At 43.5% G+C, this 14,404-nt stretch overlaps 1 long non-coding RNA gene across 1 annotated transcript in view; it reads left to right on the top strand.

Annotated features, from left to right (window-relative positions):
* The window catches only part of LOC148162953 (uncharacterized), a 254,528-nt gene that overhangs the window by 185,632 nt on the left and 54,492 nt on the right, over window positions 1-14,404 (top strand). The window contains exon 3 of the long non-coding RNA XR_015769416.1: window positions 6,914-7,027. This is a non-coding gene — a long non-coding RNA (uncharacterized LOC148162953). The remainder of the gene's footprint in view (window positions 1-6,913; window positions 7,028-14,404) is intronic.

Genomic DNA, 14,404 nt, shown 5'->3' with positions numbered 1-14,404 from the left:
AGAATGAACCTACAGAAAAAAAAGCTGTCTTTGCTACCAGAAGATTCAGCTAGACATTTAATGCTGATGACTCACTTTCTCAAATGCAGAATTTCTTTATTCTTTTCTAAGTAAAAGCTTCACTCCTTCTTAATGACTTTATGACCACCAGCCAGGCTCTGGGAGAAAGAAGTCCTTCAGTAGCCACCACCTAGTGCCCAGCAAGCAGTGTGCAGTCAGCAGGCCCAAAGTAGCCCTCTAAACTCCCCAGTATCGAGAGTGATAAAGGGCCACAAACAGAAACCTCCCTGCAGGGGGCTGGGGGGGCACTTGCCCATTAGCCAAGCTGACATCCCCCAGGGAGCACCTGGGGCTTGGGAAGGCATTTCTGGAAACAGAGTTACATGTGACCTCATTTGGCCCCTTTTCCTGGAGGGCATTTGGCCCTTTCTGAACTCCAGCTGACAAGTCTGTAGCCTCTTGGAATAATCTCCAAGTTGGTGCCACAGCACTTTCCAGCCCCTCGTGTCACCTGTGAGCGCTGGGACCAATGCCTCTGCTCCTGCAACACATCACACCCCTTCCCCTGCATTGCTTCATTTCGTCCTCACAGCACGGTGAAGGATGGAAGATAATCATCCCTGTCCTACAGATGAGAGACGGAGGCAGCTATTCAGCAGCAGTGCCAGACTTTGAGCCTCAATTTGTGGGGCGTTCCCCCCCCACCCCCACCGTGGAAGCCTTCTCCCACTACCTCTTGGCTAGCCTGGGAGGCCGTCCCAGAAACCTGATTTTCGTAAGCTTGCCAAGGTCTTGGTCTTCACAGAGAGCATCCCTCTGGGCTCTGCACACTGTGGGAGGAGTAGGGCTCGGCAGCCTCTGAATAATGAGGCCCTGCAGCTCCAGGGAGGCTCTAGTGCTGGAGGCAGGGTCTGGGAGCCCAGCCAGCCTCTGGCCACAGGGCTCAGAAAGCTGGGTGGGGCAAGGGTGTGGTGGTGAAGGGCTGGGAGGAGCAGAGTCCGGGTCAGACAGTGTGGAGGAGGGAGCCAGCCCTGGGACATGGCAACAGAGAGGGAGAAGATGGAGCCCAGATGAGATACTTTAAGGAAGGAGAATCGACAGAGCTCAGAAATAATTGGCCGTGGAAGCAAAGTAAACGGGAGATATCTGAGATGACTCACGGGTTTCTGACTCAGGCTGTTAGGTGGTTGGGGGTGCCATTTTGTAAGAAAGGGAGCCCAGGGGGAACTGTACCGGGCGGTGGGGGTGGAGATGCTGCGCTCGACTGTGGAGTTTGAGGAGCTCGTAAGGCACTCAGGTGGGGGTGCCTGTGAGGCAGCTGGATATCCAGGTCTGGGCTGGGGGTGTTGATTTGGTGGACAGTGGCCTCTAGACTTGTTTTGTCCAATGTGGTGGCTACTAGCCACACGTGACCATTTAAATGTAAACTAATTTTAATTTAAAAAGGCTAAGTACAGAGTTTCTGTTTGGGATGATAAAAAAAGTTTTGGAGATAGATGAGTTGATGGATGCACAACACTGTGAATGCAATTAATGGCATTGAATTGTGCGCCAAAAATGGCTCAGAATGGAACATTTTATATGATATATGTTTTACCACAACTTGGAAAGAGAAAAGAAACAAGATTAATTACGATTAAAAATTCAGGTCCTCACTCACACTAGCCATATCCCCGGGAGCTTAACAGCTGCATGGGACTCATGGCTACTGTATTGGACAGTGAAGACGTGGAGCATTTCCACCACTGCAGAAATTTCTATTGGACAGCACCACTATAGAGAGTAACTGGAGCCCTGTGGGTTGCTGGGACTTGTAGAGGGAGAGGAGATGGGAGGAGCTCTGGGGCACCTGGGAGGAGCCCCACCTTTGAGAAGGATATGGCAGTGGGCATTAGGAGATGAATGTGGAAATGCAAAGTGCCAGGGAGCCCGGGAGCCGCAACCAAGCACATTCCAGAAAATATACCTGGCTTGCTGTTGCCTCAAAATAGTCCATGCTTTCCTACCCCTGGGCCTTTCTCCATGGGGTGCCTTCTGCTGGGAACACTCCTACTGCCACACCCACTCCTGTCCAAATGCTGCCCAGGGTCTCTGGACCCACACAGCCACTCCCTATGTGGCTGTGAATCCAGAATCTCCCAACCAGAGAGAAACGGAATCAGGGGCTGGTGGTGTTTCAGATTAGGAAGACTTTTTGCAGATTAAGACCTGCAGAAGGGTTTGCACAAAGGTATCGGCTCTGTACCCTAGCCTATATGTGGTACTCTGTCCAAATCTGGGAATGTCAGGCTTCTGCAACCCAGCAGAGAGGAACTGCATAGTGGCCCTGGGGACAGGCATGAAACTCCGAGAGAGGGGGCAGGGATAAAATGGGGCGTCAGGGGGAGAGTCCTGCAGGCAATGGTAGAGAAGAATGGAGCACAGCAAACCCAGTGACTGGGAGGGCTGGCTCCAGCCCTGCGCAAGGCTGTGCACATGGGCAGCGCCCGTCCAGCGGCCTGTGGCTGGGGATATAAGGGATGGCCCAGCTGTGTTGCGTGTAGGTGCGTCCTGCACTTGCACTTGGAGCTCTACTCTACTGGGATGTTGCCAGTGGCCCCACACGGAGGCTTGTTTGGCTGCACTGATGCAGGTTGTTTCTTAGCAGCACCCTGCACATGCACCTGTGCTCTGTTAAGATGCAGCCTGTGTCCCCTGGAAGAGGCCTCAATGAGCCCGCATTCAGCTCTTTGCTGATCAGGGCTCAATGCAGACATGGGCTGAGCCTCCAGCTGGAGCCCTGGTTCAGGTAGTATCAGCCAGCAACCCTGAGCAGCACCCCCTTCTGCTCTGCCAACCCAGGCTATACTTCCCTGACGAGCCGCACTCCTGGGGGCGGGTGGATGCACTCGGTGACCCCTCGCAGCAGCTCTTTCTGCTTCCTGCACCCGGGCTGCAGCTCCTTGAGGAGCTCTACTTGGTGTGGACATAGGGTGAGTCTCCACAGAGATCCCTGGTTGAGTTCGGTGCAGCCAGTTTTCCCTTGCAATGGCTAGTTCTGAGCTTTATCCAGCTGCTGGCTGTGAAGGCAGGTGACACTGGCAATAGAGCCCGGGTTTGTCAATGAACAGTTGGAGTGCACTTGCGAAGTGTTGCTCCATGATGGTCCAGCTTAGAGCCACACTCCATGTAGACACAGGCTGCATACCCACCAGCAGCCCTGGCTCATTCTTATATTGGCTGTAATTCACTGCGGAGGGGGTTCTGTGCTGATCCAGGTGGTGGTGCCCAGGGGAGCCATGCACACTGTAGGTGTAGGCTGCGTGTCCACAGGATGGTTTGGTGTGCTTATGTGGGCAGGGCCTTGGCCTGTGCTGGTACAGGTTGCAGTTTCTTGAGAAGCCTCGTTTTTTTTTTTTTGCGGAGGCTCTGTGGTTCTGTGTAGACACTGCCAGATTCTCTGCAGATGAAACCTCATTCTCTGCAGACACAACCTTATTCAGGACGGATGCAGCTTCATCCGGGGAAGACACAGTCTCGTCTTGGGTGGCTGCAGCCTCATCTGAGCCTCTCTGCTGGGCCTCCTTGCATGCACACACCTGCGTCTCCTTATGAAGCTTCACTCGGCTGGCCCAGCCAAGCGCCAACGTGCAAAAAGCTGTGTGCCACGGAGAGCCCGCAGAGGTCCCGAAGAGCCACATTCGCAGGTGCTGCAGTTCTCTGCGGGGCCGTGGTCCATGCAGTGGTCCTCTGCATCCTGAGGAGGAGCCACAGTCCCTGTGTTGTCGATGCCCGTGTCTCCAGCGGGGGTGGGGGGGGGGTGGGGGGCGCTGTTCTGTTCCTTCTGCCGGCCTCTCCTGACAGATCCCAGCCCCGTGCAGGGACCTCCTGGGCTGGGCTCCATGTAGATGCCACCTGCATCTCTTTGCAGAGTCTTGTCCTTTGGAGACAGCCCTCTTTTCCTTGCCCGGGGGGCGGGGGTGGGGAGGGCGGTCTCCTCCTGCATGGACAACATCTGCATCTCCTTAGAGGGCCCGGCTCCACCTGGCAGAGCCTCATATTATGTGGATGCAGCCCTCATCTCAGCACAGAGGTTCAATCTGTGTAGACATGGTGTTGTGGGGTGAGGCCACCTGTGGATCCGAGCAGCTTCTGATCTCCTGCCTGCCTGCTCGCCCCAGTCTCTCGGGTAGCCTGGTCCCTGCAGCTTAGGCCCCACCCTGCCAGGCTGCTCCCTTTGCTGTGACATCTTCTGAGGCAGCTGTAGGCCCAGCTCAACGCTGGGGCCCAAGTCCCAAGACCTCCAACCCCTTGGGGTCTGGGCCGCTGCCAGCGCAGCCTGCCTGCGTCTCTGCTCTGACGAGGCCAGAGATTCTCAGATCCGCAGAGCCTCGAAGGCTTGCCAAGAACAAGACCAAGTGCTGGGGTGGGCAGCTGAGAGGAGCAGGGGAGGTAAGAGGGGCTAGAAGCAGGCAAGGAGGAGCCAGAGTGGGTGAGCAGGAGCCAGGGAGGGAAGAGGGAGAGGGAGAGCTGAGAGGAGGAGCCAGCCAGCCGGAAAGGTGGTGAGTGGGTGCCTTGGCTGAAGAGTATTGATACAATGGGAAAGGAGGTGGGGCGAGAATCCTCTGTGACTCCCCGTATGGCTCCAGCCCTGGTCAGAACGACGCCAGGAGAGTTCTGTGTGAGCCCAGCCTGCCTACTTCCAGGACGGATTTAAGGCAACCCGGGAGAGTTGTTCCTGAGGAGTAGCCCCCATCTAAGCCAAGGTCCTGTCCAGGTCAGCTGGAAGCCACTGACTCCAAAGGCGCCCCCCCCCCCCAGAGAGCATAAGAGGCAGTGGCCGCACATGCACACGTGGAGTCCTCAGGGGTTCCAGTTGGAAGGGCAGCCTGCCATGGGAGTCAAGACAGAGCCCAGAGCCCAGGTCACACTCAGCCACCTGTGCTCTGAGTCACTTTGATTGGTCCCTCCACTTCTCTGAGCCTCAGTTTCCTCATCTGTCAATGACAGGTTCCATGGCCGCTAAGATCCCTCTCTGCTCTCACTTTCTAGGATCACTGAGGCTCTTGCATTCACCCCCTTGCTCTGTAGATGGGCAGCTGAGCCCCGGGGGAAGGGGCAGGCTCAGACTCGGCCCAGGGTCTCCAGTGAATTGGTGGTACTAGAGGTACTAGATGGTGAGCTCAGAGCATCCCTATTACAGTGACCATCCCCCTCCTATGCTCAGGATCCAAAAACATTCCCTGCTGGCTCTCTGGTGCCCAGCCAGCCAGCTTGAGGAGGAGGCAGGGTCCGGAACATTGGACCCAGGTCAAAGCTGAGGAACTAAAGCCTGAAGAGGGAAAAGAGCGAAAGAGTGCGGGCCGGTGGGCACCTTGTGTGTTGAGGCAGAATTCCTGGGAGAGAGAAACCAAAAGACAGCTTCCCACCTCCCTGACCTAGACCCCTTGGGAAGCAGTGCCAGCACCCCAGCCCTTTTGGGAAGTAGGTCCTAAGGCAGAGCCCTCCCACGACCCAGACACAAGCACCACTCTGTTCACACTCCCTGGACCCCGGCAGGCCATGGCACATCTACACAGTTGCAATAGTGATTGAGCACCTAACACCTCCATGAACATCTTCCAAAAGGCATTTATTGCCCCCTCTTTGTTCTATCAACTAGATATTTAGTATCCCTGTTTTTGTCCAAAAACATTCTCAGAAGTACCATGCAGAGGTTTTCTTGTCAGCAGATTGCCAAAGAACCAAGGCAAACATCACATACCTCTCTTAGAAAGATGTCTTGACAGCTTTCACTGACTCTTAGGAGAAGCTGCTCACTGTACTCCCACAGTCTTCAAGTCCTTCCCGATCCTACACCTGGTCACTGGCTTTTAAGTGAGCTTAGATGAATGGAGACCTGGCTTCCGGTCTGAGCTTGGTCATAGCTTTGATGTATCACATTATACAGGTTCTTTGCACTCTCTGGGCCCCAGGTTCCAGAGAGGTGGTATAAAGGCAGTCTACCCTAGACAACGGTGACTAGCCTGTACTATGGGGACGAAGCCATTTTTGGTGGCCTGAGAGGTAGTCATGAAACATGTCAGTATCCAAAAGAAATCCCAATATGATGCAACCGCTAAGTGGTGAGCAAACACAGAAGTCCATCAGACAGGTTTTTATATTTTCTTTTATTTCATCCTTAAATGTTTGATAGAATTCACCAATTAAGCCATTATATTAGTTATCATCAACCTAACATTTTTGATGTCTCATAAATGATTAAATTATTTTGTCATGAATTATTGACCATAGCTAACCCTCTGTGCCAGCCACTGTTCCCTGTGTCTTATGTGTATTGATTCATTTCATCCTTTTAATACCAACCGAGGCGGATGCTATTATCATCCCCTTTTACAGATGAAACAACTGACTCCAAGACAAGTGCTTTGTGAGTGGTGGGGCTGAGATTCAGACAGGCCATGCACTTAATCACTGCTCTCTTCTGCCTCCTGTTCAAACACTTGCCAGTTTCTCTTTTCTCCATTACTTTGAGGCATGAAAGATTAAACCATTTAAACTCTTTGAGTCTTAATTTCCTTACCCATGAAATGGGAAGCCCAAAGGACCTACCTAATAGGGTTGTTGCAGGAATTAAATGAGAAAATGTGAGAAGACCCTGTTACAGAGTATATGCTCCACACATTCTTACTGTGGTAAATGGAGTCCCTGGCAGTATTTAAATCCTGTTCTGGCACGTGTGATACGTGGAGGCACATGAGTGTTTTAGACTCTTTAAAACTTGCTATTTGGGGGACGTTATAGTAATGACTCTACAGGAGTTTCACATACAAATGCAACCAAACAAGCATTGTCAAGCACTTTCACAAATCACATACATCTTCTGTGGGAATCCATAGACAGCCTTGTAAATGTTATTACTCCTATTTTGCAGAAGAGAAAACGGAGGCTTGAAGAGGCTGTGTGGATCTCCCAAGGTCACCCAGCTAGAAAGTGGCAGAGCTGGGACTCTAACCCCCAAATCCAGTACCCACTCTCTACTATGCAGGTGAGCCACCCCTGTCCTTAACAACCTCTCGGGTTTTCTGACACACTTGGGTATTTTCAGTGCATAATGGTCACGTTGAGCAAAAGCAGGGGGAAGATGGCTGAAAACCCCACCCTGTTCCCCTTCTTTCTTCTCAGGGCCAAAGCTGCTTTCACCTGGGCATACAATTCACACAGTCCAACCAGTGTGAGTGTAGTGGGAGCTGGACCCATGTATTGCCAAATGCATTTGCATCTCCCACAGCGCTCAGACGCTTTACCATGACTTTTCTGAACCCATTCCAATGAGGTCTGCCTCAGGCTCCTTGTTTTAATAAAAGGTCTCTTTGAGAGATTTTTGAAAAATAGTAAAACATGGCATTTCAGCTCCACAAGGTCATTCCATACAGTAATATTAGGATGGCACTGTCCCTCTTCCCTCCCACTCATATTCTATGTAATACAAAAAAAAAGATACAAAAGTCTAAACAAAAATGGAAATAACCCAGAATAACCCAGATTCATTTTTTTCTTTTTTAAATAATGGCTTTAGTGAGGTATCATTCACATTCCATAAAATTCACCCTTTAAAAGTATACAGTTCAGTAATTTTAGTGTTTTCACAAAATTGTGCAACCATCACCACTAATTCCACAATATTTTCTTTCTTCTTTTAAAGATTGTATTTATTTATTTAAGAGAGAGTGCGTGTGGAAGGGGTGGGGGCGGGGGTGGGGAGATGGACAAGCGGACTCCAAGCTGAGCCCGAAGCCCGATGCAGGGCTCAGTCTCACAACCCTGAGATCATGACCTGAGCCAAAATCAAGAGTCAGCCACTTATCCGACTGAGCCACCCAGGTGCCCCTAATTCCACAATATTTTCATTAAGTAGTCATTTCCTATTCCCCATATCCCCAGCCCCTGGCAACCACTAACCTACTTTCTGTCTTTATGGACATGCCTATTCTGGACATTTTTTCTAAGTGGAGTCATACAGCATATGGCCTTCTGTGACTGGCTTCTTTCACTTAGTGTAATGTTTTCAGGGTTCATCCATGTTGTAGTACCTCCCCGTACTTCATTCATTTTGATGGCTGAATAATATTGCAATGCATGGATAGACCACATTTTGTTTATTCATTCATTAGTTGATGGAAGTTTGGGTTGTTTCCATCTTTTGACTGTTATGAATAATACTGCTATGAACATCCATGCACAAGCTTTATGTGAACAAGTTTTCATTTTTCTTGGGTCTATACCTAGGAGTGGAAGTGCTGGGTCATATGGGAACTCCATGTTTAACCTTTTGAGGGACTGCCTGACTGTCTTCCAAAGTGGCTGCACCATTTTACATTCCCACCAGCAATGTATGAGGGTTCCAATTGCTCCACATTCTTGCCAAGGCTTGTTATTGTCCATCGTTTTGATTGTAGCCATGTCATGTGTATTAAGTGGTGTCTTAGTGGGGCTTTGTTTTGCATTTCCCTGATGGCTAATGATGTTGAGCATCTTTTCATGTGCTTATTGGCCATCTGTATATCCTCTCTGAAGAAATGTCTATTCAAATCTGTTGCCCTTTTAAAATTTGTGTTCTTTTTATTAGTGAGTTGTATGACTTCTTTATATATTCTAGTTACAAGTCTTTTATAAGAGGTATGATTTTCAAATGTCTTCTCATGGTCTTGTTTTTTCATTCTCTTAACAGTACCTTTTAAAAAGCGGACATTTTAAAATTTGACAAAGTCTCATTTATCAACTTTTTTCCTTTATAGATTGTGCTTTTGATACCTAAGAAATCTTTACCTAATCAAGGCTACAAAGGTCTTCTCCGATGTTTTCTTCCAGTCTTACAATAAGTTCTAGGGGTTACATTTAGGCTCATGATACATTTTGAATTAATTTTTCTATATATCATGTAGTATGGATCAAAATTTATTTATTTTTTTTACACATAGATATTCTCAGCAACACACCTGGGAGCTCACAGCTATATGAAGTGATCAGTATGCTTTTTTAATATTTATGTGCCATTTTAATAAAATGAAAGAGTTGAAGCCCCTGCTTTAAAAATGTGGGAGGAACTATCATTTCTCCACTGAATTGCCCTTATAGCTTTGTCAAAAACCAGTTTTCCATAAATGTGTGGGCCTATTTCTAGACTCTCTATTCTATTCCATTGATGTATTTGTCTTTCTTGGACACCAACACCACTACGTCTAGAATACTGCAGCTTTATAATAAGTCTTGAAATCAAATAGTTTAAATTCTCCAGCTCTTCTTCTTTTTCCAAGTTTTGGCTCTGCTAGGTCCTTTGCATTTCCATGTGAATTTTAGAATCAGTTTGTTAGTTTCTACACAAACACCTCCTAGAATTTTGTTTGGTATTGTATTGAATCCATAGATCAATTTGGGAAGAATTGACATTTTAACAATATGAAATCTCTGCCCCATGAACATGGTTTTTCTCTCTGTTTATTTAGGTCTTTTTATTTTCTTTTAGCAGCGTTTCATAGTTTTTACTGTAGAGTTTCTCTCACACCTTTTCACAGGTTCATCCCTAAGTATTTCATATCTTTGATGCTATTTTTAAAAGAATTTTTAAATTTTAATTTCTGATTATTCATAAGTAGTAAATAGGAAAACAACTGATTTTGGTATATTGATGTATTATATATATATAATATATAATATATATTTGATATATTACTAAACTCACTTACTAGCTGTTTTTGCACATTTCATCAAATTTTCCACAATTATATTGATTGCGAATAGACAATCATTGGTTGTGAATAAAGCTAGTTTTACTTCTTCCTTTCCACTTTCAATTGCCTTTTCTTCCTTCTTTCCTTCCTCGCTTCCTACCTTCTTTCTTTCCTTCTTTTCTCTCTCTCTCTTCTTCCTTTCCTTCCTTTCTTCTTTCCTCCCCTTCTTTTTTTCTTGATTGCCCTAGCTAGAACCTCCAGTACAATGTTGTATAGAAGTGCTGACACTGGACATTCTTGCAGTGTTCCCAAATTTGGGAAGAAAGCTTTTTTTTTACCATTAAATTTTAGTTAGCTGTAGACTTTTTATAGTTGCCCTTCTTCAGGTTGAGCAAGTTCCATCTATTCAAGTTTTGTTGAGAATTATTACCAATAGGCGTTGGATATTGTCAAATGCTTTTTTGACCTTCATTGCAATAATATGATTTTTCTCTATTAATTTGTTAATATGGCAAACTAAATTGATTGTTTTTCAAACATTAGACCAACCTTGAATTCCTGGGATAAATTCTACTTGGTCACAGTGTATTATCCATTTTATGTAATGTTGAATTTGATTTGCTAAAATTTGGTTCAGAATTTTTACATTTACATTCATGATGAATATTGATCATGTTTTCTTACAATGTTATCATCTGGCTTTGGTATCACAATAATGCTGGCCTCATAAAATGAGTTGGAAAGTCTTCCATTCTCATCCATTCTCTGGGAGAGGTTTTTATATTTTCTTTTATTTCATCCTTAAATGTTTGATAGAATTCACCAATTAAGCCATCTGTTTCTGGAGTTTTCTGTATGGGAAAGTTTCTAACTACAAATTCAATTTCTTTAATAGATATAGAGATATTCTGTTTCTTCAGGAGTCAGCTTTGGTAGTTTGTGTCTTTCAAGGAATGGGTCTATTTCATCTAAGTCACTAAATGTATTGTCATAAAGTTGTTTATGATATATTATCTTATCCTTTAAATACCTGTAGAATCCGTAGTGACATCATTTTCAGCTCCCAGTATTAGTAATTTGTGTCTTATCTCTTTTTTCCCTGGTCAGCATGGCTAGAGGTTTATCAAGTTTATTGATCTTTTGAAAGGACCAGTGTTTGTTAGAATGATTTTTCTCTATAGTTCTTGTTTTCTATTTCATTGATTTCTGCTTTGATCTTATTTTTTCCTGTATTCCACTTACTTTGGGTTTAATTTGCTTTCTTTTTCTCATTTCTTGAAGTAGAAGCTGAGATGAATGATTTGAGATTCTTTTTTCTAGTATAGGCATTTAGTGCTATAAAATTTCCCTTAAGTACTATTTTAACAGCTTTCACCAAGTTTTTAGATGTTATGTTTTCATTTTCATTCAATTCAAAGCATTTCCTAATTTTTTATTTCCACCTTTATGTGTGGATTATTTAGAACTGTCTTATTTACTTTCCAAATAATTGGGAATTTTTCAGAGATATTTCTGTTATGGATTTCTAACTTAATTTCATTATGGTCAGAGAACAGACTTTGTATGGCTTGAATTCTTTCAATTTTACTGAAACTTGTTTTATGACCCAAAATATTGTCTATCTTGGTAAATGTTCCATGTATATTTAAAAAGAATATATACTCTAATGTGGTTGGGTGGACTATTCTATAAATGTCAAGTAGATCAAGTTTGTTTATAATGTTGTTTAGATCTTTTATATCTTTACTGAATTTCTGTATACTTGTTCTATCAATTATCGAGAGAAGGCTATTGAAATCTCCAGCTTTATTTATTTCTATTAATCCTTGTGTTGTGTCAGTTTTTCCCTCATGTTAGGTTCATAAACTCATATAGTCCCGGTGCATTAACCCTTTTATCATTATGGAATGACCTTCTTTATCCATGTTAACATTCTTTATTCTATTTTTTAAATTTTTATTTTTTTTAAGATTTTATTTATTTATTTATTTGACACAGAGAGAGAGAGAGCACAAGCAGGCAGAGTGACAGGCAGGGGGAGAGGGAGAAGCAGGCTCCCAACTGAGCAGAGAGCCCAATGTGGGGCTCAATCCCAGGACCCTGGGATCATGACCTGAGCCAAAGGCAGACCCTTAATGACTGAGCCACCCAGGTGTCCTTCTAATTTTTTTTTAAGTAAGCTCCATGCCCAGCATGGAGCCCAGTGTGGGGCTTGAACTCATGACCCTGAGATCAAGACCTGAGCTGAGATCAAGAGTTGGATGCTTAACCAACTGAGCCACCTGGGCACCCCAACATTCTTTATTCTAAAACTTATTTATTCTGAAATTTAATTTGTCTCATACTAATATAACCACTCCAGATTTCTTTTGATTAGTGTTGACATTGTATTTTTCATCCTTTTACTTTGAATCTGTTTGTGTCTTTATATTTAAAATGCATTTCTTATAAGGAATATACAGTCAGGTTTTGGATTTAAATCCAATCTGACAATCTCTGCCTTTTTATTGTGGTGCTTAGATGATTTATATTTAATATGGTTATTGATATTATTAGATTTAAGTCTATTATTTTTTCATTTGCCTTTTATTTGTGCCATATATTCTATGTTCTCCCTTTCCTCTCCTTTAAAAAAAAAAACTTCTTTGGGATTAGTGGAGTATTTCCTAGATTCCATTTTATCTCCTTTGTTCATTTTTAAGGTATCACTCTTTGTTTCATTATTTTAGTGGTTGATTCAAGATTTACAGTGTACATTATTATCATGATCTGCCTTTAAATAATATTATTAATTAATAATATTAAGTAATACTATACCACTTCACATATTATAAGAATGTCATAGCAGTGTACCTCCATTTCTCTTCTCTTCTCTTTTGTGCTATTATCATATGACTTACTTTTACTTATGTTATAAACTCCACACTCAATGGTTATTATTTTTATTAAATAGCTAATTATATTTTAAATAAATTTAAATAATAAGAAGAAAAATCTTATATTATTTACCCATGTGTAGTTACCATTTCCAGTGCTCTTCATTCCTTTATGTAGATCCGTATTTCCATCTGGTATCATTTTCTTCTGTCTGAAGGACCTCCTTTAATATTTCTTGTATTGCAGGTCTGCTGATGATGAATTCTTTTAGCTTTTGAGTGTCTAACAAAGTCTTTACTTGCGTTTTTGAAATATAATTTCACTGGGTACAGAAGGTGAGGTCAACAAGTTTTTTGTTTTCATCTAGTACTTTAAAGATTTTGATCTACCACCTTCTTATTTGTGTTGTTTCTCACAAGAAATCTGCTATAATCCTTATTTTTGTTCCTCTATACATAATGTAACTTTTTCCTCTTGGTGCTTTTAAGATAGTTCTTGTCTTATCACTAGTTTGGAGCAATTTGATTACAACGTTGCCTTGGTATAGTTTCTTCATGTCTCTTGTGCTTGAAGTTTACTGAAATTTTTGAATCTGTGGGTTTATAGTAATCATTATATCTAGAAATTATTTAGCTTTTATTTCTTCAAATATGTTTTCTGCTCCTTACCATTTTACAGGGACTCTAATTACACACATATTAAGCCTTTGAAGTTGTCCTAAAGCTCAGTAATGCTCTCTTCTTTATTTATACCCTCTTTTCTCTTTGAGTTTCATTTGGACAGTTTCTATTACGATGTCTTCAAGTTCACTAATCTTTTCTCCTACAATGTCTAATCTTCCATTATTATCATCTAGTATATTTTTCATCTCAGACATTGTAATTTTTATCTCTAGAAGTTCAGTGTGGGTCTTTTTCATATCTCACATGTCTTTACTTAACTTTTTGAACATATGGAATACAGTTATAATAACTATTTTATTGTTCTAGTCTACTCATTCTAACATCTATTTCAGTTCTGGATTGGTTTTAAATGATTTATCTCCTCAATATGAGTCATATTTTCCTGCTTTTTTTGCATGCTTGGGAATTTTCTATTGGATGCCGAACATTATGAATTTTACCTTACTAGGTGCTGGATATTTTTGTGTTATCATAAATATTCTTGAACTCTGCTATGGGATGTAGTTAAGGTACTTGGAAATAGTTTGAACTTTTCTGATTTGCTTTTATGACTTGTTAGACAGGGCTGGAGCAGTTATCAGACTAGGGCTAAGTATTTCCCAATACTGATAAAAGAACCACTGCATGCTCTACCCAATGCCCTGAGAATGAGATTTTCCAGATTGGCAGGTAGGAGCAAGCATAATCCCCAGAGTTGTGTTAGTGCCGGACACTGTTTCTTCTAATTGTTTTTGGATGGTTCTTTCCTAAGCCCGGTAGCCCCTCACATGCATGCACTGATCAGTACTCTACCAAATACCCAAGGGAGACCTTTGGCAGATCTCTAGAGCACCCTGTCTACTCAGCTCTCCAATATTCTGCCCTGTGAAATTTAGCCTCCTGGATTCCTAGCTCTTTCCTCACCTCCGAGAAAACACCAAGCTCTTTATTGGATTCCCCCCACCCCATAGCGTGGCATCTCTCTCTAGGCAATAAGCTGGGACAGTTGTAGCACTCACTTCATTTGTTTCCCATCTTTGTCTTTCACTACCTGATGTCCAACACTTGAAAAATACCGTTTTTTCAAAAATATATTGTCTGTTGATTATTTAGGAAGGAGAGTAAATTCAATCCCTCTTACGTCATCTTGGCCAG

The sequence above is a fragment of the Eumetopias jubatus genome, unplaced genomic scaffold, assembly GCF_037043125.1.
Source record: "Eumetopias jubatus isolate StellerSeaLion01/CBP00866 unplaced genomic scaffold, mEumJub1_p1.0 scaffold_11, whole genome shotgun sequence".
Lineage (NCBI taxonomy): Eukaryota > Metazoa > Chordata > Mammalia > Carnivora > Otariidae > Eumetopias > Eumetopias jubatus.
This window is presented reverse-complemented; position numbering and strand designations above follow the sequence as displayed.